The sequence below is a fragment of the Symphalangus syndactylus genome, chromosome 14 (genome assembly GCF_028878055.3).
Source record: "Symphalangus syndactylus isolate Jambi chromosome 14, NHGRI_mSymSyn1-v2.1_pri, whole genome shotgun sequence".
NCBI classification, from domain to species: Eukaryota; Metazoa; Chordata; class Mammalia; order Primates; family Hylobatidae; genus Symphalangus; species Symphalangus syndactylus.
The window spans coordinates 103,400,906-103,423,393 of record NC_072436.2 but is presented as its reverse complement, the minus strand read 5'-3'; the positions used below and the strand labels follow the sequence as shown (position 1 = coordinate 103,423,393).

At 45.0% G+C, this 22,488-nt stretch overlaps 1 protein-coding gene across 4 annotated transcripts in view; it reads right to left on the bottom strand.

Annotated features, from left to right (window-relative positions):
* The window catches only part of CDC42EP3 (CDC42 effector protein 3), a 29,326-nt gene extending 7,052 nt beyond the window's left edge, over nucleotides 1-22,274 (bottom strand). Inside the window, exons 1-2 of one of the 4 annotated variants that reach the window (XM_063618140.1) lie at nucleotides 21,042-21,600; nucleotides 20,396-20,888 (exon numbers count right to left, since the gene is read on the bottom strand). The gene's annotated coding sequence lies outside the window, so the exon portion shown is untranslated. Of the gene's footprint in view, nucleotides 1-20,395 lie in introns of all 4 variants that reach the window. The other 3 variants (XM_055241938.2, XM_055241940.2, XM_055241939.2) reach the window with 3 other exon arrangements.
* Between the last annotated feature and the right edge of the window lie 214 nt (nucleotides 22,275-22,488).

Here is a 22,488-nt window from a genome sequence, read left to right as displayed (position 1 = left end):
CCATACAAATGAATACTATTCAGCTCTAACAAAGGATGAAGAAGCGCTTCATATGCTCATCCGAGAAGAGCCCAAAGATGTACATCATCAAAGGAAAAAAAAGGTGCAAATGCATGTATTTATATTTGTACTGGCTTATCTATAAAGTGTTTCTGGAAACACACAAGTAATAATAGTGACTGTCCACAGAGAGGGGAAGTAGATGGAAGGGGAACAGGGTGGCAAAGAAATTTCACTATCCTTTTATGATTTTGGATTTTCAAATCATGTTAATGAACTGGCTATTTTTTTTTAATTACAAATATATAAATGTGTATGCAGGGCTCAGATTAGGCTTTCTTGGAGAGCTGATTTTATACATGGCTGTTAGGTCCTGATATTATGAGTTACTGATCGTAACACAAACATCAGGAAAATGTGTCCAAAGGCAGCATCTGCAATGGCAGTGTGTGGGTATATATATGAAGACTTCACAAAAGGCCTGAGCCACGTCTCCCCTGACCTTGGCTATGGGACAGATCACTTTTTCCTTCTGCGATCAGGCCTTCACCAAAGAGGCAGCATGGATCTGTACTTTGTAAAAGGGAAGAGATCTCAGAAGAGAGACATTTGTAGTCGGAAAGGAAAGTGAGAAAATTCAACAGGTGGGAGAGGATGCAGGAGGAGCTGCCGGCCAGGGCATGAGCGAGGAGGGAAGTGCAGGCAGGTGGAATCGCCTGGGCCGGTGAGGACAGCTCCTTGTACAAGGGTGACTAGTGACACACATAGATAACCTTTGATGATGGAATGGGCCTATATGCCATGACTTGAAATCCTATCCCTCCTCATCATTTTAAGAATACACCTGGGGCCGGGCGCGGTGGCTCAAGCCTGTAATCCCAGCACTTTGGGAGGCCGAGGCGGGCAGATCACAAGCTCAGGAGACCAAGACCATCCTGGCTAACACGGTGAAACCCCGTCTCTACTAAAAATACAAAAAATTAGCCGGGCCTGGTGGCGGGCACCTGTAGTCCCAGCTACTCGGGAGGCTGAGGCAGGAGAATGGCATGAACCCAGGAGGCGGGGCCTGCAGTGAGCCGAGATTGCACCACTGCACTCCAGCCTGGGCGACAGAGCAAGACTCTGTCTCAAAAAAAAAAAAAAAAAAAAAAAAGACACCTGGGTTCCAGGAGACTGCTGATGGATGACCAACACATCAGAACAGTCAGCGTGAGTCAGGGGAACCCCAGGGCTTTGCGTTCTGCCCAGAAGGAAGAAGGATCTGCTTGGAGGAAGGGATGTTGGGAAAAGAGAAAAGAAGGAGCTAAACAGGAAGGGCTTACAGGCCGGAAGCGAATTACCAGACTACAACTAGGGAGCGGGCCCTCCTGGGTGTTCCACAACCCAGATGAGAGAATTTTAGCTTTCTTTCTCAGTCAAAACTCTTAACACCAGCATTAACCTGTGGGCACTGAGCCATCCAAGGGTGCTGGGCACACTCACTCGTGTCTGTCCTTTCCTCGCCTTGAACCCCTTTCCTGCAACCAAGGGTCAAGTCATGTGGTCACCCAGGCTGGAGTGCAGTGGCATGATCACAGCTCACTGCAGCGTCGAACCCCTGGGCTCAAGTCATCCTCCTGCCCCAGCATCCTGAGTAGCTGAGACTACAGGTGCACAACACCATTCCCAGCTAATTAAAAACAATTTTTTTTTTTTTTTTTTTTTTTTTTTTTTTTTTTTTTAGAACACGGGGTCTTGCCATGTTGCCCAGGCTGGTCTTGAACTCCTGGCCTCAAGTGATCCTCCTGCATCAGCCTCCCGAGCAGCTAGGCTTACAGATGAGCCTCACCATGCCTGGCTCTCTAGTTTTCTTGCATTTCTCTACTCCCACCATCTTACCTAAATCTCAAAAGACAGACAAAGGTTCTTATAGTTAGCCCTTTCTCAAAAACCTTGACCCTGAAATTTGAACTTTCCACAATTATTCCTGGTTTCTTCCTAGTTCCACAAACTTTCTCCTAGTTCTTGGATCATGGTTTGTTCCTCTTTCCCCTTGTAGATGACACTGGAGACCATATTCATCTCAGAAGTTAGATTCCTTTGAAAACAAATGCTCTAGTTGCTGGGGCACTAGAGAGAAAAGATTTGCCAACAAAAGGGTCCAGCTTGCCAGTCAGTCATGTGGCAGGTCAGAGAGAACATGTGGCAGGCAGACCGGTGGGCACAGTGCTGCTGAGAACGGACATGCTCCCTTACAGGTTGTGAGAGAAATCCAAGAGTTTCAATACACAAAAGGACCTGAGAGGAAGCTATGGCCATGGTTTTCATAAGGAAGGAAGAGAGCCGGGTTGCACTAGGCTAGACAATTCTAGTTTCTTGTGACTGACTGAAGCGTAAATGACAGTGATAATAGAAATCATCACAGCAGTAATAAATCGGTTAAGAAAAAAACTGAAGTGGTGCTTTGCTTCATTTCTTACCATCTTTTTGGCAAACAGAATGATGCTGAAAATACCAAAACAGGGCAGCAGACAGGACGAAGGGAAAATCAAGGGGTTTTAAAAAATGGCAGACAGAAAAATCAGCTCCTGAGTTACTTAGAGTTGATGCATTGGCAACTTACAGGACTCTGAAAAGAACCAAGGGGTTGGGATATTTTTAAAATTCCATTTATTTTAAAGGAATGTTTGGTTTGCCTACTAATTGTTTTTAGATTAATTCTTAGTGGAGAGAAAAAGTAAAAAAAAAAAAACATTTGCATCCTGCAAAACAGGTTGCAGTGTTAATTTAAAACACACGTGTATAAAAACGGGCAGGTGGGTTGACGGGTGCTACTGTCCCCAGGGACCTGCGGCTCTGTTCTTTTCTCCTCCTTGCAGGAACTGAGCCTGCATCCGACTTCCCCTTTCTGGCTCGGCTGTCATATGCTTCAAGGACATTCCAGCTTCTGATCACTTTTCGCTTTGCCTCAGCACAGTCGCACGATGCGGCCAGTCACGGCACCACTGCACTACTGCACCATCTGAGCCCCATGCCAGAGTATCCAGTGACTCCTCCCACATGTTGGAACCAACAGTCCTAGGGGAGGATGATGACTCGGCCAAGTACCCTCCGCCACCTCCCTACCCCCAACCATCTGTGGGCTATGTCTCTCTGCTGCCAACCAGAAGATTAATAATTCCACTGTGCCAAGCACCCAGAACACGATCCTGGGCTCCACATTTAGAAGGGATAAAGGCTACTTGGAACATGTCCCCGCATGTTCAGAGGGAGGCAAATGGGAGGAAGTGAAGGAGCTCGGTCAGGACATGTGAGAAGAGGCTGAAGGAATAGAGCAGCTTAAAGAGAACTCATAGAGAAAACTAATCTTAAGGGATCTGAAGGATTCATTTAATTGTAATGAAAAAGGAATTAACTTGTTCTGGGAGGCCCTAGAGCTACCTAGCAGAAACTACAAGGAAAGATTCTGGCTCCTCCAAGTAACAACTCAAGTTTCTCAAAAGATGGAATGGGCTGGGGTGGGGAGGCGACAGCAAGTATGGCCATGGGATGAGGCTCTCACAGAGGGGAGGGCGGTTACCCTGCGCCTCCCTGATAGCGCGTGAAGGGAGGTGTTCACGTTCCCATTTATTCTGAGTTTCCTGTATGGGAACATGATCACTGCCAATTTCCTTATGGTCCCATGTCACTTTCCCATAGAAAAACGCACACAGACTTTCCCTTGAAGAGGCTTTCTGTTTGAACACGGCAGTCTTCTTACTAATATAGAAAGGACCAGCCAATCTTTCTTTGGGATCAGAAACACTAAAATATTACTACAATGTGGGCGCTCATGTCAATCCTTTTACAAACCTCTGTAGGAGTGCTTCTCCGAATAATTTGAAAATTGAAGGGGAAAAAAACCCCATAGTGTTAGATTTTCATTTAAGTTCAATGCTGAATTTCTAAGGCGGAAATCAGTGTAACTAGAAGCACCCAGTAACCCGAAGGGGATGCTTTTCATATTTTCAGTCTGTTTAACTCCACCCATTTGAGAAGATAAGAAGATGCCTTTTCTATTTTTAGATTCTTACCCTCTCGCCATATCATCTAAACTGAGGACATAGCTCTAAGCTTCAAGACTATGAAACTCTATTAGCTGGCTCCCCAGCTGCTGAGCTCTGTTATGCAAATGAACTTAGCCAGAATGAGCAGGCGGTATTTTACAGACCCATTCAAAGTCTGATACATCTCACCTTCCATTATTTTAAAGGAGCTTTCATTTGTGATTCAGCTACAGCTTGAATTTATTGTTCTTTTACAACCCTGATTATATACAGACCCACAAATACCATATGTGAGACTCAGTGCTAATTTGTGTACACGTCTCATTTTTATGTGATCTAATTTGGAAGATCTTTTAGAAGCAAAATTGGAAAACAGAAGGTCCACCCCACACAGTACCAAGTCTGCGCTTTTGAACAGAGGCCATTAGGGCCTTTTTTCCCATAAAAATGAGTTACTGGGGAAGACTCAATGTGGACATAGATCTCTGGCACTTACAACAAGGCAGGAGGAGGGCAAGTCCTCTCATGCCTGGTTCATTTATCAGGACGCATTTAACATGGCACCAGGCCTGGTCAGAAGCACTCAGGCAGGCACTCTAGTTTCATGGATGTGAATCTCTGATAAGGCCATTGCTGTGAACTGCTCACGTGTTTCCATAACTAATGGATCTGACTTGGTCTGTGATGCTGCAAGGACAATATCAATACAGGAAGAGAACTTGACTCTGAAGTTTTCAACAATATTCAGCCAGGATATTCATTCTAATCTCTGCTCAAAAGCAAGGAACTTGCTCTCAGTTGTTCACAAAATACTAATATGTAAGTCAGCAATTATTCTATGCAGTACTCCAGTTCTGGTAATGGTAATTTCAAATGATCCCAAATAATAAGCTGACACTGTCCACAAATTCAGATTATGGTCATTTGACCCATACTATCTTGGAGGGCAAAGTTCCTAGCCATTTGCCTTTATGCCACATTCTCAAGTTCTCTGATGGGGTGAAGGGACAAATACAGGACTTCCATGCTATTCTGCCACCCTGCTAGGGCTGTCTACAATAATCCATGTTCCTTGGATGGGCTGAAACATGGCTTTTCTGTATGATACCAGCACTGGCTATACGTGGAATCTGGTAGTCGTCATTCTACTCTCAATCTACTTCCACTGCCAACATCCTTGCATTATTTGTATATGTGTTAGTACAAATATATTTGTTGAATGATTTCCCTCTAACTAGGCTGAAAGCTCTTCTGTGAGCATGAGCTTATTCATCTTTTGCCTCCCACAACACATGGCCCACAGTGAACTTCAAATTCACAAGTGTTAAATCCATAACCCCTGCTAGACTTTCCATCATGAGAGCCAGGCTGACTTGCTCCCGGGGGCCCAATCCTAGAGCAAGTCTACAGATGCTCTCTGGAAAGTGACAAATCTGAAATGCTTTGTTCTCTAAAGAATTTACACCTGTGAAGAGTAATAGCTAGCATGAGTGCTTTCTGTGGGCCAGGCAGGCATGTAATGCTCAGAGCATACCTCTTAGGAAGCAGTCTTAGATGAAGCCTGTGTCTCCGGTCAATCACCCAAAAGGTGGAGGAGCTAGGATTCCAGCCATAGCTGCATTCTGTAGCCACTGCCGATTTGATAACTCAAGGACTGCCAATCTGAAGACTATGTATCTTGAAGTCTGACAGCACCAAGAGGAAATGACACACCAAGAGCGCAACACTGATGAGAGGTGGAGATGCTAACCTGACCTTGTCAGAAGCCAAAAATGAGTAGAAAGGGTCCTAGACACTGGTCCCTCCATCTCTAACTCACTAGGACTTTTCAGTATTTTTGCTATTGTCAAAAAGAATCTCAAAAGGGATTTGACTTTGTGGTAAACGTCAAAAGATTTGAATTGTAAAGTAACAAAGACCCCCTGATCCTCGAGGAGAAAAACAAACATCCTGTTCTTAGAAAATCGTGTTAAGTGCTGTTCATTCTTTTTCCAGAGGAAGCCCATTGCATGGGACAGTGAACAATCACAGGCTTTCACTGGGGACAATAGCTCCCTAGCTTCCTAACTGACACTTCATTTCCCTCCTAACCTGAAACTAAGAACCTTGTGTTCCCTACATGGAAAGCTCTCCCACCTTCTTACCATCAGCCTCTATTCACAACATCCTCTGAGACCTGCTCCAGACTCACTTCCTTCCTGGAGGAAGTCTACTCGAATGCACCTCACGTAATCCAGCCTTGCTACTGCTTTGCTTGGGGGTTTTCTTAGGGGTTGTGGAGGGCTTGTATTACGTGATTTGTTGTTTTCCTGTTTTGCGGTTTTAATGCCTGATATTTCCAGGTGGCTGGTGAGCTCAAAAAGAATAAGGTAAGCAAAAGGGCTATAAACAAGTGTTACTGTTGAGAAAACTCTCCTTCTTTTTATGCTGAATCACTTACAAAGCCTCCTCTTGAGCTAGGGACACAGAAGGCCCTCAAATCTTACTGAATAAGCTCTTCTAGTTTTCTTTCTGACCATCCCTTAAGTCAAGGGTCTACAAACTACAGGCGGGCCAAATCCGGCCCCCTGCCTGTTTTTATAGATAAAGTTTTATTAGAACACACCTATGCCTATTCATTTATGTACTGTCTACAGCTCAGTGGGGTTCTCAACTGAGGGTGATATGTGTTCCCTACGTGATATTTGGCAATGTCTGGGAATATTGTTGATTTTCGTGACTGGGGGTGGTGTGCACCTGGCATCTAGTGGGTAGACGCCAGGAATGCTGCTAAACATCCTGCAGTGCACAGGACAACTCCCCAAAGCAAAGAATTATCTGGCCTCAAATCTCGGTAGTGCTGAAGTTGAGAAATCCCAGTAAAGATGCTTTTGCTCTATCAGGTCAGAGTTGAGTAGCCTGTGACAGAGAGAGACTGTATGTGGCTCTCAAAGCCCAAAGTATTAACTTTAAGTATTAAGCCCAAAGCTTACCCTTACAGAAGAAGTCTGAACCCCTGTCTTAAATGTTGGCATTTTCATAGGGTTGGATGGCTGCTGCCCATCCTCCGCTCCTCAACAATTCCCCCAGCAATCACATACCACCTCGAGGGATAACTTCCAAGTCAGTACCTTCAACCCACATGCATCTACTTAAGTCCAGACCAGTGCTACTCAAAGTGGGTTCATACAGTCCATGATGAGATAAGAACAGAAGTTGAAAGCAAGATCTTTTTGACATTGCCATAACATCAAGCATGTGACGAACAGATTTTTTTCTTACTGAACAGGCTATTGACAAGTTTGGGAGCTGTATGCTGTTGAGCTTGCATGGGGGTTGTGTGTGGCCCATGCTCCATATTCCTTGTGCACAGTAGTATTGTACAATGGATTGGAAATGGAAACAAAAAGACAGTGGCCTTTCCCAGGGAGTTTGAAAAGCATTGATTGGCCTTTCCCTTCCCTTATATTCCAGACTTCTTTACTTTGCTTCCCTTGTCCCATATAATACTCATAAACCTTGTCCCAGGTGGGATTTGCCATCTTTCTTCCCCTTGCCTGCCTTAGGCATCTGCCTTCCAAACTATGCTTTCTTGGTAAATGGCAGAAGTTACTCAATTCCAAAACCTGGCTATCATCCCAACCCTTCTCCCCGCCTCCATCTCTACATCAAGTCCTGTAGTCCTATCAGTCTGTCTGGACTGTCTCTCCTCTTTCATCCCTGCTCCATCAGCCTTACTCCTGGCCCCCATGATCTTTCTCCTGCACAAGGACATTTGCCTTTCACCTACCTCCCTGCCTCCCCGGTCCCTCCACCTTATCTTCCAATCTACACCAGAGTGAGGTACCTAGAATCCTCATGTAACCTTATCATTCTCTGCTTTAAAACCCTTCAAGGGTTTTAAGGCTACAGCTTGGAGATAAGATAAAATAGCTTGTGAAGCCCACTTCAGCAATCTGGGGGGCCTGCCACACTTGCAGCTGAATCTCCTTCCAGTTCCCCATGGCATCCTAAGCTCCCATAGCATCCTGTGTACACCTCAAACCTAGCAACTATCACACTGGATTGTTATCACTACTTATTTAACTCTTCCCCAATCAGGCTATAATCTGGGAGAGAAAACGGAGATCTTATTCATAGCAGGTATTGAAAAAAATGTTGAATGGATAAACAAATGAGAAAGCTTGAAAGACATTGCTGTGCCTCTTCCTCTTCAACCCTGCCTGCTCTATTGAAAATGCAAGATGGAATCTATGATTCTTACAGAAGAAAACAAACATGTAACAAGAAGCTGTCTCCTCTTTTCTTGTGGCAAAGGTTATCTTTCATTTTTCCATCTGTAAGCCATTTTAACCTTCCTCTATCCATGCAGGGTAATAATTTAACAGTGTATCAATGCAAGCCAGAGTAATTCTACAGGATCATACAGATCTTTGGCAAATATACAGATAAAAAATATAGATCTTAAGGCAAATATTTGTGGACATGCTGTTTGAAAGAGATATGACTCCTATCCCTGAATGCAATGTGCAAATAGTGTCTTAGGTAAGACTCAAAGAAAATTTGACAATACAGTCCTCTGAATTCAAACTCAGTGATTCTACTTAAATCAAACTTAAAGAATGAGGCCCTGGAGAGACAATGAACTTGCTCTTTTCTCTTTTCAAAAGGAGGTGTGTTAAGGGAGAACTTGGCTCATTTGGCCTAAAATGTACAAGGGAGCCTCAAGAAACTATAATGGACAGTCTATAGAAAATGCTTGTTTGGAAGATCAATGTGTGACTGGCACAGATCAGATACGTGAGGAAAAATAAACCTATCAAAACATTTGCCAAACCAAACCAAATGAAACACCGACTGTATGGGCCAACCAAACAGCTGTCTCACTGCTGTTCCTGGCCTTAGCCGGGAAAGAGATGGACCAAAACTATGAGCCAGCCCTGTAAGACGCAGAAGCCCTGATACACTGGGTACCAGTTACCTTCATGTAAAATGGAGATACTCATCCCAAACTTTTTAATAACCACAGGTGTCAGAGCTGAGTGTTAAAATCTACAGTGCTATGTAAACACAAGGCATTATCTTTTCCCCAAATGAGACCAGACTATCTACTGAAATACCGGGTGGAGGGGAAACTATTCACATTGCCAAAATAAACACTTCTATTTTCTCCTTAAATTTCGCCTGTATCACTCATTAATAAAATTGTTGCAGATGAGGCTAAAATGGTTCCTATTGATCCTGGGGACAGTCTCCACAATTGGAAGGGAGTCCTACCACCGGCTTGATCAGAAGTTAATTCCCCTGTCAATGGGACATAGCGCTGGGGCTATCTTCTCATTCACATCTACACGCATCACTTATCTCCAGTTGGGGCTCTACCAGCCTTGGGAACAAATAAAACGTCCCTGAGTTGGGAAAATTACAACAACTGCTATATAGGTCAGATAAAAGTGGTGTTTTAATACCAACTTGGGATCTCTTATATTAGCCCCTGACCTTAAGACATAAATAAATACAAACAATCTAACATTTTTTTTTCTCCTAAATTCTCTGGTGACCTACTTACTTTATCTTATGGATGATTTTAAGAGGAAAATGCTTTTACTTCAATTTAAAGTTCATTTTAAGTTCATTTGGTTTTACTTTCTAAGGAAAAAGGAAGGTGAGACCAAAGGGGAATATTACCTTCTCTGATTTATTCAACTTCTATTTTGCCTCTACCTTAAGGTTTAAAAAAAAAAAAAAAAAAGTAAATGGAATGAACCTCAAAGTGGCAGACCTGGAAATGATGGGATCTGGAGGGTGTAGGGTTAGGGAGTGGGCACAACTAACCCTGTCAAAGGGAAACGGAAGGTCAGAGTGGAGCAGTAATCATTGGAAGGGACTTCCTACCATATGGGAGTCCAGATTTCCAGGCTTGATGAGTAAGGAAGAGCCTAAGGTCCTGAAATCACTTGTCTCCTTTTGATCATGAAACCATTTATGAAAACCTTTTGAAAAACTATAGGGGGTAGTATGTATGTATGTATATGTATGTATGTATATTATATCTAGTGTGTGTATAGTGTGTGAGTGTGTGTATATATATATAGTGTGTGTGTGTATATATATATATATATATACACACAGGCAAATGATTTGATTTTCCAAAAAGAAGAGACAATTACTTGTGACTACTATCACACGTATCTTCAGTAAAGGTCTGGGTTTTGAACACTTAGGAGATACATGCCCAGTAGGCACTGATAAAAAGTTCACTGGCACCTCACTTGCTTACATACATGACACAGTTGCTAGATGGGTCGATTACTTGTAATCTGCCAATTTTAGCCAAGCCTTAAAGGGATCTTATTAATAGGGCAAGTGACTTGGAAGACACAGGAGATGTGCTTATCAAATCTAAAGATAAACAGGAGATGTAGAGGGAGGCTCAATGTGCCAATGGCTAACTGGGGTCCAGAATTACCTGGACCGAGAGCTGGGGCTGGATGAAGCCCACAGGAATGAACTGAATGATGATGAATAGAAGTCCTGCTTTTGGGTCAAAATTAATTATATAATCCCATTTGCGCAGAACGGTGCAGGCTCTGGCTGCTGGCGCTTATAAACTGGACGGCAAGGCTACCGGGAGCTGACAGCACGAGGAGGTGGCTGAAAAAGTCATAGCCATCTGAGGGTCTCTGGACAGACCCCACCAGAATTGGTGATGTATAAGAGAAGAGAAAAAACAAAAGGGCATATTGTTGTTTTCTCAAATACTTGATAAGTAGGGCCAATCTCTCTCCTTTTTAACCAAAGAAATTATGTTCTTATCTGCTTATATATCAGGCTTAAGATTTTCTTTTCCTTGGCTTAAAAAAAAAAGTTTGACAGAGCTGGGCCTAGGAGGAAGACTCATGCTCTGTGTCACTTAAACACTTAAGGCCTTGGTTTTATCATGTCAGAATGAGACTGGGGCTGAGATAAGGTCCCTTCCATCTGTCGAATGGTAGTGCTCTGTGATTCTATTTGCAGAAACATCTAGCTTCTAGGAAGTTTCCAAAAAAAAAAAAAAGTAATGTTTTCAATGAAAGTAAGACCACCCTTAGAATCAAAATACTTTTTACCAGCGAATACAATTTTCATCACCCTTTCCCATCCTTCCTGGTATTAAATTAAGGGTCCTGAGCCATGCTAGTGACTCCCTTTGGGAGCTTCAGTTTCCCCATCTGTGAAGTGCAAACGGCAACGGTGGGAGTCTTCTTGGGTAACAACGAGCATAAAGTGCTTGGCAAAGCACCTGGCAGGCAATGAGCCCAAATCAATGGAAGGGGTGATGTTCATTATAAATTACTCCAAAAAGTTGGAGCTGCATAAGGAAGAACATGAGCTGGAAGCTCATGGTGGGGATTCCTTCCAACCTTACTCCTTTTAGACCTTGGGATCTGGCTGCCTAAACTGATTGTTTTAAATATAGTGTGAAAAACTCCCAAATGTTCTGGGTTCAACAGTCTAATTCCCCATTCTGAAAAAAGAACGGAATTTGAAAGAAGTCCCTGCTTCACTCCCTGCACCGCCCTGAGAGACCTCTCTCTGAAGCTCACTCCCCCAGGCTGGCAAGTGAAGCACCACCATCGCAGGGTGAGCCCACAGGGAATACACAACAAATCCCCATCACCAGCATCAACTTATACTAAACTTAATAGAAGGCCAAAAATCACTCGTTTGGAAGATGTTTCATTCTGAAGCCATCTGAGAGCAAGTAAACAGGCTCCAGTTGGTGCTGCGACATGCACAGAGTGACCCATGTGCCTCTCACCAGTTCAGCCCATGAGAAGCTGGCTTTAGAAAGCCTTTCACAGTCAGGCGCGGTGGCTCACACCTGTAATCCCAGCACTTTGGGAGGCTGAGGCGGGTGGATCACCTGAGGTCAGGAGTTCGTGACCGGTCTGGCCAACACGGTGAAACCCAGTATCTACTAAAGATACAAAAATTAGCTCAGTGTAGTGGCGGGTGCCTGTAATCCCAGCTACTCACGAGGCTGAGGCAGGAGACTCTCTTGAACCCAGGAGGCAGAGGTTGCAGTTAAGCCGAGACTGTGCCACTGCACTCCGGCCTGGGCAACTCAGTGAGTCAAACTCAGTCTCAAAGAAAAAAAAACAAAAACCTTCCATGTGTCTCCCCAGCCCCTGGCTGGTCCCTCATGTATTCAACAACAAACATCCACGGAGGGACTACTAAGTGCCAGGCACTATTCTAGAAGTTGAGGCTGCAGCAATGATGCACTCCACTGTGGAGAGACTGACACTAATATAACAAATAAATAAATGGCTCACGTTTATTTATTCGTTAATGGCTGGCGAGAGGTCTAGGCAGCACTAGGACATACAAGGACCCTTACTCTGTGCTCTAAGTGGACACGTGGGTGCCAAGTTGCCTCAGTCACTCCCAGGGCATGAGAAAGCATTGGTGGGGGTTGCCAATCTCTCCGCTGAGATCTTGAGAAGGTTCCAGCAGGGGCTTGACCTATTTCCACAGGGCCCTCAGATGATCTCTATCACCACAACCAAATGACTGGGGTGACTCCCCTTGCATTTGAATGTTCTGTAGCATGGGAAGGAGTAACTTTACTACAGCAGGACTTAAAAATAAGCTAGTGTGATGGTTAATACTGAGTGTCAACTTGATTGAAGGATGCAAAGTATTGTTCCTGGGTGTGTCTGTGAGGGTGTTGCCAAAGGAGATTAACATTTGAGTTGGTGAATTGGGAGACACAGACCCATCCTCAATTTGGGTGGGCACCATCTAATCAGCTGCCAGCGTGGCTAGGATAAAAGCAGGCAGAGGAGGCCGGGTGCGGTGGCTCACGCCTGTAATCCCAGCACTTTGGGAGGCCGAGGCAGGTGGATCACGAGGTCAGGAGATCGAGACCATCCTGGCTAAGGCGGTGAAACCCCATCTCTATTAAAAATACAAAAAATTAGCCAGGCGTTGTGGAGGGCGCCTGTAGTCCCAGCTACTCGGGAGGCTGAGGCAGGAGAGTGGTGTGAACCTGGGAGGCGGAGCTTGCAGTGAGCCGAGATTGCGCCACTGCACTCCAGCCTGGGCGACAGAGCAAGACTCTGTCTCAAAAAAAAAAAAAAAAAAAAAAAAAAAAAAAGCAGGCAGAGGAACGTGGAAGGACTAGACTTTCTGAGTCTTCTGGCCTTCATCGAGTCTTCTGGCCTTCATTTTTCTCCTCTGCTGGATGCTTCCTGCCCTCACACATCAGACTCCAAGTTCTTCAGTTTTTGGACCTGGACTTACACCAGTGGTTTGCCAGAATGCTCTCAGGCCTTTGGTCACAGACTGAAGGCTGCACTATTGGCTTCCCTACTTTTGAGGTTTTGGGACTTGGACTAACTTCCTTGCTCCTCAGCTTGCAGATGGCCTATTATGGGATTTCACCTTATGATCATGTGAGTCAATACTCCTTAATAAACTCCCCTTTATATATACATCTATCCTATTAGTCTTGTCCCTCTAGAGAACCCTGACTAATACAACAAGTAAGTGACAAAGATTTCTGACCTGACAGCAACTGAGGAGATATGCTACAGAAATAATCAGATAGTATAGCAAGGGCTACACTGCCCACTTTGTCATTAAGTCCTATTGCAGCAAAGATGAATGACAAGATAAATGAGATTCAGTCCCTACCCTTGAGGAGCCAGTAGTCTAATTAGGCAGCCACTTGTGTCAATCAGGAACATGGATGGAGTTGGAGGCCATTATCCTTAGCAAACTGATGCAGGAGCAGAAAACCAAATACCACATGTGCTCACTTATAAGTGGGAGCTAAATGAGAACAAATGGACACAGAGAGGGAAACAACAGACACTGGGGCCTACTTGAGGAGGAAGGGCGGGAGGAGGGAGAGGATCAGAAAGAATAACGATCAGGTACTATGCTTAGTACCTGGGTGATGAAATAATCTGTACCCGTGACATAAGTTTACCTACAAAACAAACCTGCACATGTAGCCCTGAACCTAAAAGTTAGGCCTATTATTGGATTTCACCTTATGATCATGTGAGTCAACACTCCTTAATAAACTCCCCTTTATATATATATATATAAAGATAATTTAAATGTAATGTTACAATAGGAGAAGATACAAGACACTATAGAAATGCCTCTGATACAAGAAAAAAGAGGAACAGAATCACAGTTTAGGGCCAGGAGAGGGCCTGGAGAACATCCGCACACTTCTCTGGCCTCCCTTCCCATCCCCACCCTCCCACTCTGCCATTTTTTTCAGAGGTGATGGAATGGAGCCTGCCCAGAGAAGGTTAAGGATTTGTTTTCTGACTAGCTGGTCAGCCAAAGGCTTAGAGCCTCATCTCCCGCTGTGTTAAAATCAATGTTTTAAGTCTGAACTGGCCCTTGGCAAAACAAAAGTTTAAAAAATAAATAAAAAGGTTGAGAAGTCAAACACATTCTGAATGGCAAAGCCACATTTCACCAAAAATGCCTCTGCTTGTTTTAAAAAATGTATGTAGCCTAAATGATTATGATGTACTTGGACAGAAAAGCTCTTTTTCAACTAAACTCATGACAACGATCTATCATTGGCATGATGTGTCTACAAATAGGACCTTCAGGTTGTCACCAGAACATGACGGATTCCCAAATGTGGAAGCTGTCTAAATACAGGCCTGACTTGAAGTTCCCTGCCTTCCACGCTTGCTCAGGCTGCTCTGCCAGAGATCTGTACGGGTCTGTTTTTCAACCCAGAGTCTTACATTATTAGTAGTAAGATAGTTATGCTAATAGGTGTCACTGATCCTGGCTCACTGATTCTGGAGCCAGAGATTATCTGAGATCATCTCTCGCCAAATGCCACGTTTTAGTGATGAGAACAAGAAAACCCCAAGAGGTCAAGGTTATACAATTTGGGTCAGAGCTAAGACCAGAATTGGTATTTTTTTAAATCTCTATTTCTACACACAGACACACACAGACACCCCTTTTGATTGCCCTCACTTAATTCTCCATTAGTTTTATCAGTGTTTGCCAGGATCTCCTGGTACATCATCATGGCTCTCTTCCTGTAACGCCTGTGGTTCTCTAACTAAAATGTCCCTAGGTTGCTTCAGCTCTATAGGACATACTGCGGTTATGTAGCTTCTGTTCTGCGTTTCCCAGAGTGTGTTTCCTGCCAGGCTGGTCCTGCAGCTGCTCAGTGGGCAAAACTATTTGAGAAACTCTGGACACTACCTCCCTGTGGAGATTCACTGTATACACTGGCTTTTTAAATGTTCTGAAAAGTCCTGCAGAAAGGGACCTTCATCAAACTGGGGTCTCACAGAATACTTTTATACCATTCATGGCTTGAGGTATACTTTAGGCAGTACCCTGTTACCTAGTTGCAGGTGTGTGATCTCTGAAACATGGTTTAACAAAGGGCCAAAGGCTAGAAGACTAATAATAACTTTATCCAATATGGAAATAAAACCCAATCCACTGAAAATCCTTTTTAAAAAGTTTTAAATTTGGCATTCTAGAATTCTATTAATTCATGACTTAGGCAAGCAGTAAGGACTAAGCAAACACTAGTTTGGAACTCAACAGCTTTCACACAGTTTACTTGGCTATTTAGAAATAGTAATCTTTTAAATCTCAGCATCATGCTTTGTATTATAAAACTGTATGGTTAAAATTTGAAAACTACTTTTCTACCAGAGGTATTGTCAAATTCAGTCCATCATCACGTGACTCTGATGAAACTTGGCACTGAAGTATATCAAGGCGAAGGCTTTTTTTTTTTTTTTTTTTTTTAAGGAAAGAAACGTACCTGACTGTTGCTTTAGAACTACATGGCTACTTATTCTGGTTTGTGGGGTATTGTTTTGTTTTGTAGCCTTTAAGGGGTGGGGACAGAAGATTTCAAATGGAATTGGACAGCTCCAAGACTGTAACCACCGGCTTTGAGGCTACCTGAGTTACTTCGGACTGTCCTTTCCAGAACCCTGTTTCCATCTGAGAAGTCTCTGGAGCTGATCCCCACAGCTAATCACAAACCCAGAGCATCAAAGCAGTGGAGGCCAAGGCAGGCCCTGTGGGTTTTCCGGGGAAAGCAGTAAGGACTAGGTTTCAAAGGTTTCCTTGTTCTGTGTTTCTTATCTAGCAGGGCCCAGGGCATATGCCGAACTGTAACAGGGCTTGACTTCTGCCATGGACAGAGCCTAGTGCCTTTCTGTTCACCTTACCTGTAGCTCCTCTTCTGCTGAGTTCTTGCAGCAACATCATCAACAAACATGGACTAAAACGCCCACTGAGTGCCGGGACCGAAGGCCCAGGTAGTGTGGTTCCTGCCTTCAAGGAGGGGATTGTCCAGAGGTGGTTACTGGACTCTGCAATCCCTGGCTCCCCAGAATTTTGAAGCGAGCACACGGTCTACACTAGAGCTTCACTTCATCCCCAACCACCAGAAGTCCTTGTCCCTGGCTGTGGCTTGGCTTGCTTTCTCACCATAGAGTCCCACATTTTCACCTAGTAAATCTCTTCGTTTATGGCATAAATTAAACTGCTTATGTTAACCCTAGCAGTGTTCATGCTAGATCTACTTTCATGCCATATATGTGGGATTGAATCATCTTTAATAATAAAATAATTTACATAGTGTTCCTCAAGGTTGGCAATTACTGTCATCTTCAACTGTGAGATACAGGGTGATATGAAATTATTTCCTTGCCAGAGGCCAAAAGTCATAATAAAAATCAGATTTAACAACTTCTCTGCCCCTCCTCCCTGTTGGTGGGGGTGTGGTATTTAGTATAAAGTCAAAAAGACCTGAGTTCAAACCCTGCTTCTGCTATTTAGCTGTGTGACCTTGGCCGCGTTACTAAACCTTTCTGAGCCTGTGTTCTCATGTGGAAAAGAAGAACAATATAATAGTCTGCCTTATCCTCAAAGGATATGTTCCAAGACCCCCCAGTGGATGCCTGAGCCTTGGACAGTAGTGAACCCCATATATACTATGTTGTTTTTTATACATACATACCTGTTATAAAGTTTAATTTGTAAAGTAGGCACAGTAAGAGATTAACAATAGAACAATTATAACAATGTAATAAAAATTATATGAATATGGTCTCTTTCTCTCTTAAAATGTCCCATATTCACCTATTTTCAGACCATGGTTGACTGTGGGTAACTGAAACCCTGGAAAGGAAAACCACGGGTAAGTGGGGACCACTGTACTGTCTCTCTCAAAGAATAGTTATGAATATTACATGACAGAACCACTATTAAGTACCTAGGAAAAAAACAAAAGCAACATTGAAAACCTCAACCTTTTATTGTGGCTACTCTGGGCCAGGCACTGTTCTGAGTACATAATCTTTTTTAACTCCTTTAATCCTCAGGGAAATAATATTATCTCCATTTTACAAAGGATAAACTGAGGTAAAGGTGAGGTAACTTGCCCAAAGTCACACAGGTGTTAAGTGCCAGAACTAGGACATGTGCCCAGGCAGCCTGACTTGGAGGCTTCAGAAGTTCATTTTTTTTTTTTTTTTCCCCATCCCCTTAACCCAAAGAGCTGCTGACTTTCACATAGGATTAGCCACTCATGCCTGCACATATTGTGTTGTTAAACTGCACATGCATGTTTAGGTTTTGCTTATTGCACAACTTTGGGTAAGTTATATAACTGGTCTATCCTCAGTCTCTACACCAGCAAAATGGGGATACAAACAGTTCTTTCATAAGATGATTGCTAGAAACAAGTAAGATAATCAAGACAAAAGGCTGAGAAGAGTGCTTGACACATAGGACAGGCTCCACTTAGGAAGTGCTTTTGAAATCCAAAGTAATGAACGATGCAATATATTAGGAAAATTCTTGGTCTTCTATGGCTTGGTGAGGCACACAAGATTTTGTGGCTGGCTGAATCCAGTATTTTCAAATGGCTATCCTTGTTCTCTGGCAAACACACTGCATTTAAAAATAGATTTCTCATTCAGTCAATGAAAAGAAAAACAGGTTCACAGGATTCTGCTTCGTAAGAAATGAGACTGGGCCTAGATAAAATCAGACTGAAAGCAAGAATCTGAATAATAATAATAATAATACGATCAGAGCAGTCTTCTTGGAGGTTTTTAGGTTGTGAATTATATTCCACCCACTGGATAAATGTTACAGTTAATGGGCAAAGAATTTGTGAAAAATCTATGGCCTGGCTAAAAAAAAAAAAAATCTTTGGGTGATATAGGTTAAAGCAATTTTATCCCCAACACTGTTGAATACCAGGAACTTTATACATGAAAAAGCATAGCTTTTGTGAGCATGCTGGACATAAAACAAAACGCTACATTAAAGGAAAGGCTGAAGCGCAGACAGGGCAAATGAACTCACGTGAGCCCTTCTGCAATCAATGTTACAGCTTTGTATGTATTCATCTTGCACCACACTTAAATGTGCAATAAAAAGCAAAAAGTGTGCAATACTTATTATTCTAGCTGCTTTTACTTGTTCCATAGAGATATGCGAAACAATTTCACTGCTCAGATTGAGGGAAAGAGGAGCTCATCTTATTTGAAGCCTGTAGCTGCTGCCACAGCCTCAGCACCATGTTCTAATCATAGAATTCATCATGTAAATCTCTAGCAGATGATACCATTGGAAAACAGAAACTGCCATGGATCCAGAAACGGTTCCAAATTTCTCCCCTAAAGTTCTTATCTGTGAGCCCAGAGGTTGGTGCTGTTTTATTCAAATGGGTGAGGCCCACTGGGAAACCCGCATTCTTTGGGAGACTTTATGAAGAATTTCAACCATTCCTTGACTATATAAAGGGCCTTTATCATTTATTTCACACATGAAAATGCTAAATATTTCACAACTACTCCAACTTATTTCTGAGTGTCTAAATCTATTCTGAAAAGGGTATGCATCACACACATACCTGTGTAGCTTATTAACTACCAATAACAGCTCACACAAATTGCAGGGGGTATGAAAGAATAGATTTCTGCAACTGTCCAGAAAAGAAGAGAAGGTACATTTCCTGGTTTTAAGATGAAAGATCTTGTGTAAATTAGAACATTACAGGAGGCTTTTAAATTGTCTTAGGGATACCTCTGGGGCAGCATCGCTGGTTCCTGCCGAGTCTTTTTTCTCCCTGTGATGTTAAGAGGAAGTCCCTAAAACTGGCTTTGCTATTAAAATACAGACATCTGCTGCTCTCCTAATTTTTGTTCTTTTTAAAAGGCAGTACTCCCAAGAAACTCTTGGATATTGTGAGAACTAAGATCTGGGAGATGGGGATGGAATCTTTGTCTCCCTAACACATTCATCAGTTCCCTCCCTAGAGCCCCCCTACACCCTCAGCACACAGCAGCAGCCCACTCCTCCAAATACGCCAGGGCTGGAAAGATTCATGTTGCAATACCCTCCTGAAATTCCTCATTTTAATTCGCTCACTTTTTTTTTTTTTTTAAACAAAATGTAATTACTTGACTGTCAGCCTCGGCTGCACTCTGGGGCTTTTACTCCTTTCAACACAGCTGCGCTCCCGGCTTTGATGCTGCTGTCCACGCAGCTTGTCCCAGCCACAGCCTGGCTCTCGGTAATGTAACATTCAAGTGCATATTTATTTTTAAACTGACCTCTCCTAGACTGCACAGTATAAAGGAGATCCTGCCAAAAAATATGTTACTTTCTATTTATAAGATGAAACACATGCTCCCAAAGTCGAGAGGGGGATACAGTATAATAATTCATAACGAAAAAATGGCCAGATCCATTCGTCCTCACATGTCTGATACTTGTCTGTGTCAAGCCACTTAGTTTCAAGGAGAAAGGGAGGAAAACAAAAAACAAAAAACCTTGTAAACGTCTCAGCTGTTCAACGTCAAAAAACAAAAAAAATCAATATCCAGATCTGCAGGTTGGCGCCCTACTAGCAATGTCCTCCATTAAGAAAGAGGAGGGCACCGGGCAGGCGATGCCACGGCAGAGCTGTGCGATGCACCCATGTGCGGCCCTGGTACCAATCCATGACGCGAGGGGCGCGGTAGCCAAGTGCGGCTTGTTCTCAGATGGAAAAATGCTATACGCGCCCAGAATGGCTCTGTCAATAGCTCGGAGGGTGCAATGTGGCCGCGCGGCCCCACCCTGAAAAGTGGTGGGCACAAATGGTGGAGCTCTGAGTCCTGGTCGTGCCGTCCGACCCCCACCTGGCTTGCTTTATGTCCCCTTCGTTCCGTTGGACACTAGATGGGAAAGCGATGCCCTGGGTATCCCGACTCTCCCTGCTGGTTTCCCAGCCTAACACCAGCGCACGGCGGAAGCGGCCACGGCCGCGGGCGGGACAGACTCACAGACAGGTAGAGAGGAAGGAGCCCTGGGCTGCCCCGACTCACCCGCCGCTGCTGAGGATCCCAGCGCTGCCCCGAGCCTCCCGCGGGCGCACGCAATCCCTGTCGGTGTGCGCAGATCCAGCCGAGTCTGCCTGCTCACCGCATTATCCGCTCCGAGACGGCGTGAAGGCGCCCCAGGCCGGTGGCCGGGTCTCCGGGCTAGCCCCGCGCTGCGGCCCCTCGGCCGCGAGAGAAGGTGCGCGCGACTGAGCGCCAGGCAGCCGGACGCGAGGACTGAACCTGCGGAGGGCGGGGCGGCGCGGGGCGGGGCCGGCGGCGCGGGGACTGGCTGGGGCGGGGCGGAGGGCGCGGGCAGCAGGGCCGACCCTCCTGGCCGCGGTACCTGTGCCCTGGCCCGGGGCCAATCGGCGGCTAGGAGCGCGCCGGGGGGGGGTCACCGTTGGACCCTCGGAGGACAATGGGCGCCCATTGTTACCTCTCCAGCGCCACCCCCCAGTAGGCGACTTCTCTCGGAGTAGATGCCGCTTTCGACTCCCTAAGCACAAAGAAAGGTCGCCGGACGCTCAGTTTAAAGAGGGACCCAGAGGTGCTGCCGCCCGGGTGCACGGGGACAATAGGACTCCGCCCGCACCCCGGACTCCCGCACTCAAGCTCGTGCGCCCACCTCTCCCGATCCCAACAGGCCGACCTAGCTGTGCGAGGTTCCGGCGTGGCGGGCGGTGACCCGCAGGGAAGCGAGGCCACCTGAGTGCGCCGCCCCGGCCAGGCCGCAGCTCCCCAGGTCCCTCGCAGCCCGGGCTCCGGTGCGCGCGGAGGGGGAGGGTCGCGTTCTGTCAGTTTCCAGCTCGCGCCCCTTGGAGCTGCAGCCAAAACCCGGAGAGTGGACTTAGCGCCCTGAAGGTGCCGGAGCTCCCGGCTGAGCAACTGGACACGCGACGAACAGCAGACGCTACAGGTTCTCCCATCCAGAGGGAGGCGTTTCTTCTCCCTCAGGGTCTTTCAAAAGGATTTGCCTAAAGCTGGGGCAAGCCGGTGGCGGCTGCCCCAGACGCACGACGAGGCGCAAGTGGCGCAGCTGCTGTCCCGAGAGCGTAAAATTCCGCCCGCGGTGGCACCTGCGCCCGCCGGTCACCCGGCCACCGCCAGCGCCGCCGCCCGGCGCGCCCCTCCCCTCCGCCGGGGCCCGAGCGTGAACCGGGTTAATGAATGCTAATTTTCTTAATCGGCCTCCGTCTCTTCCTCCTCCGCGAGTCGTCGGCCTGGGTAAGGAGTAGGCGACAGGAAAGGGCGGTGTTTTCCGGCTAGGAGGTCCCAGCCCGCAAGGTCAGCCAGGGGAGGGGGCTGGGACCCCTGGGAGTCGGACGCTGGGGGCCTGGCCTCTGCCCTGAGACTCTCGGGTTGGATGGAAATCCTGGCACAACGCGGAGAACCTCCCGGCACCTTGGCCTTGCCGAGAGGTATCAGCTTCAGGTCATCATCGCGGTGCCCTGGGTCTCTCTGAAACCTTAGAGGGTGCACCTTAAGCCGATGTTGTAAACCCAGGCTGACTTTAAGGTGAAGTGAAAAGGAAACGCACACAATCTGGAAAGCAAAATACTTGGGTGGGGTGTTAAAAGCCTCAAAGAAAAATAATAGTTGGCAGGTCAAATGGCCATGAGGTTGGAAGTCAAATACGAAACTCGGCTGAAGTGATGTTAGAAGTTTGACAAGCAAAACAGTCCGTGAAGATAAGAGACCCAGCATTGTTTCCCTTCTTCAAAAGACAACTCGTCCAAAGTTTCCTTTGGCAGATACCTGGATTCTACTCCAGATTCCTGAGCATTTTACTTGGGTGTCATATTTCAAAATATATGTTCCATTTGGCACTAATGTATATATTTTATATATTAATTTATTGAAAAATATTAAATGTTCCTGGCCTACTTAGAAAAAGGTATTTTTATAAATATTTATGCATAGTTTTCATTACATGTGGTATTTTATAAGTCCAAATATGTGTGTATATATATATATAAAATACCACATGAAAAATTCCTTTTGAACACATGAAGACATTCCTGACACACGTCTTCTATGCAATTTTTTTTCACGTGATCTATTGTTAGCTGCTGTTAAAAGCACTTTATTTCCACATG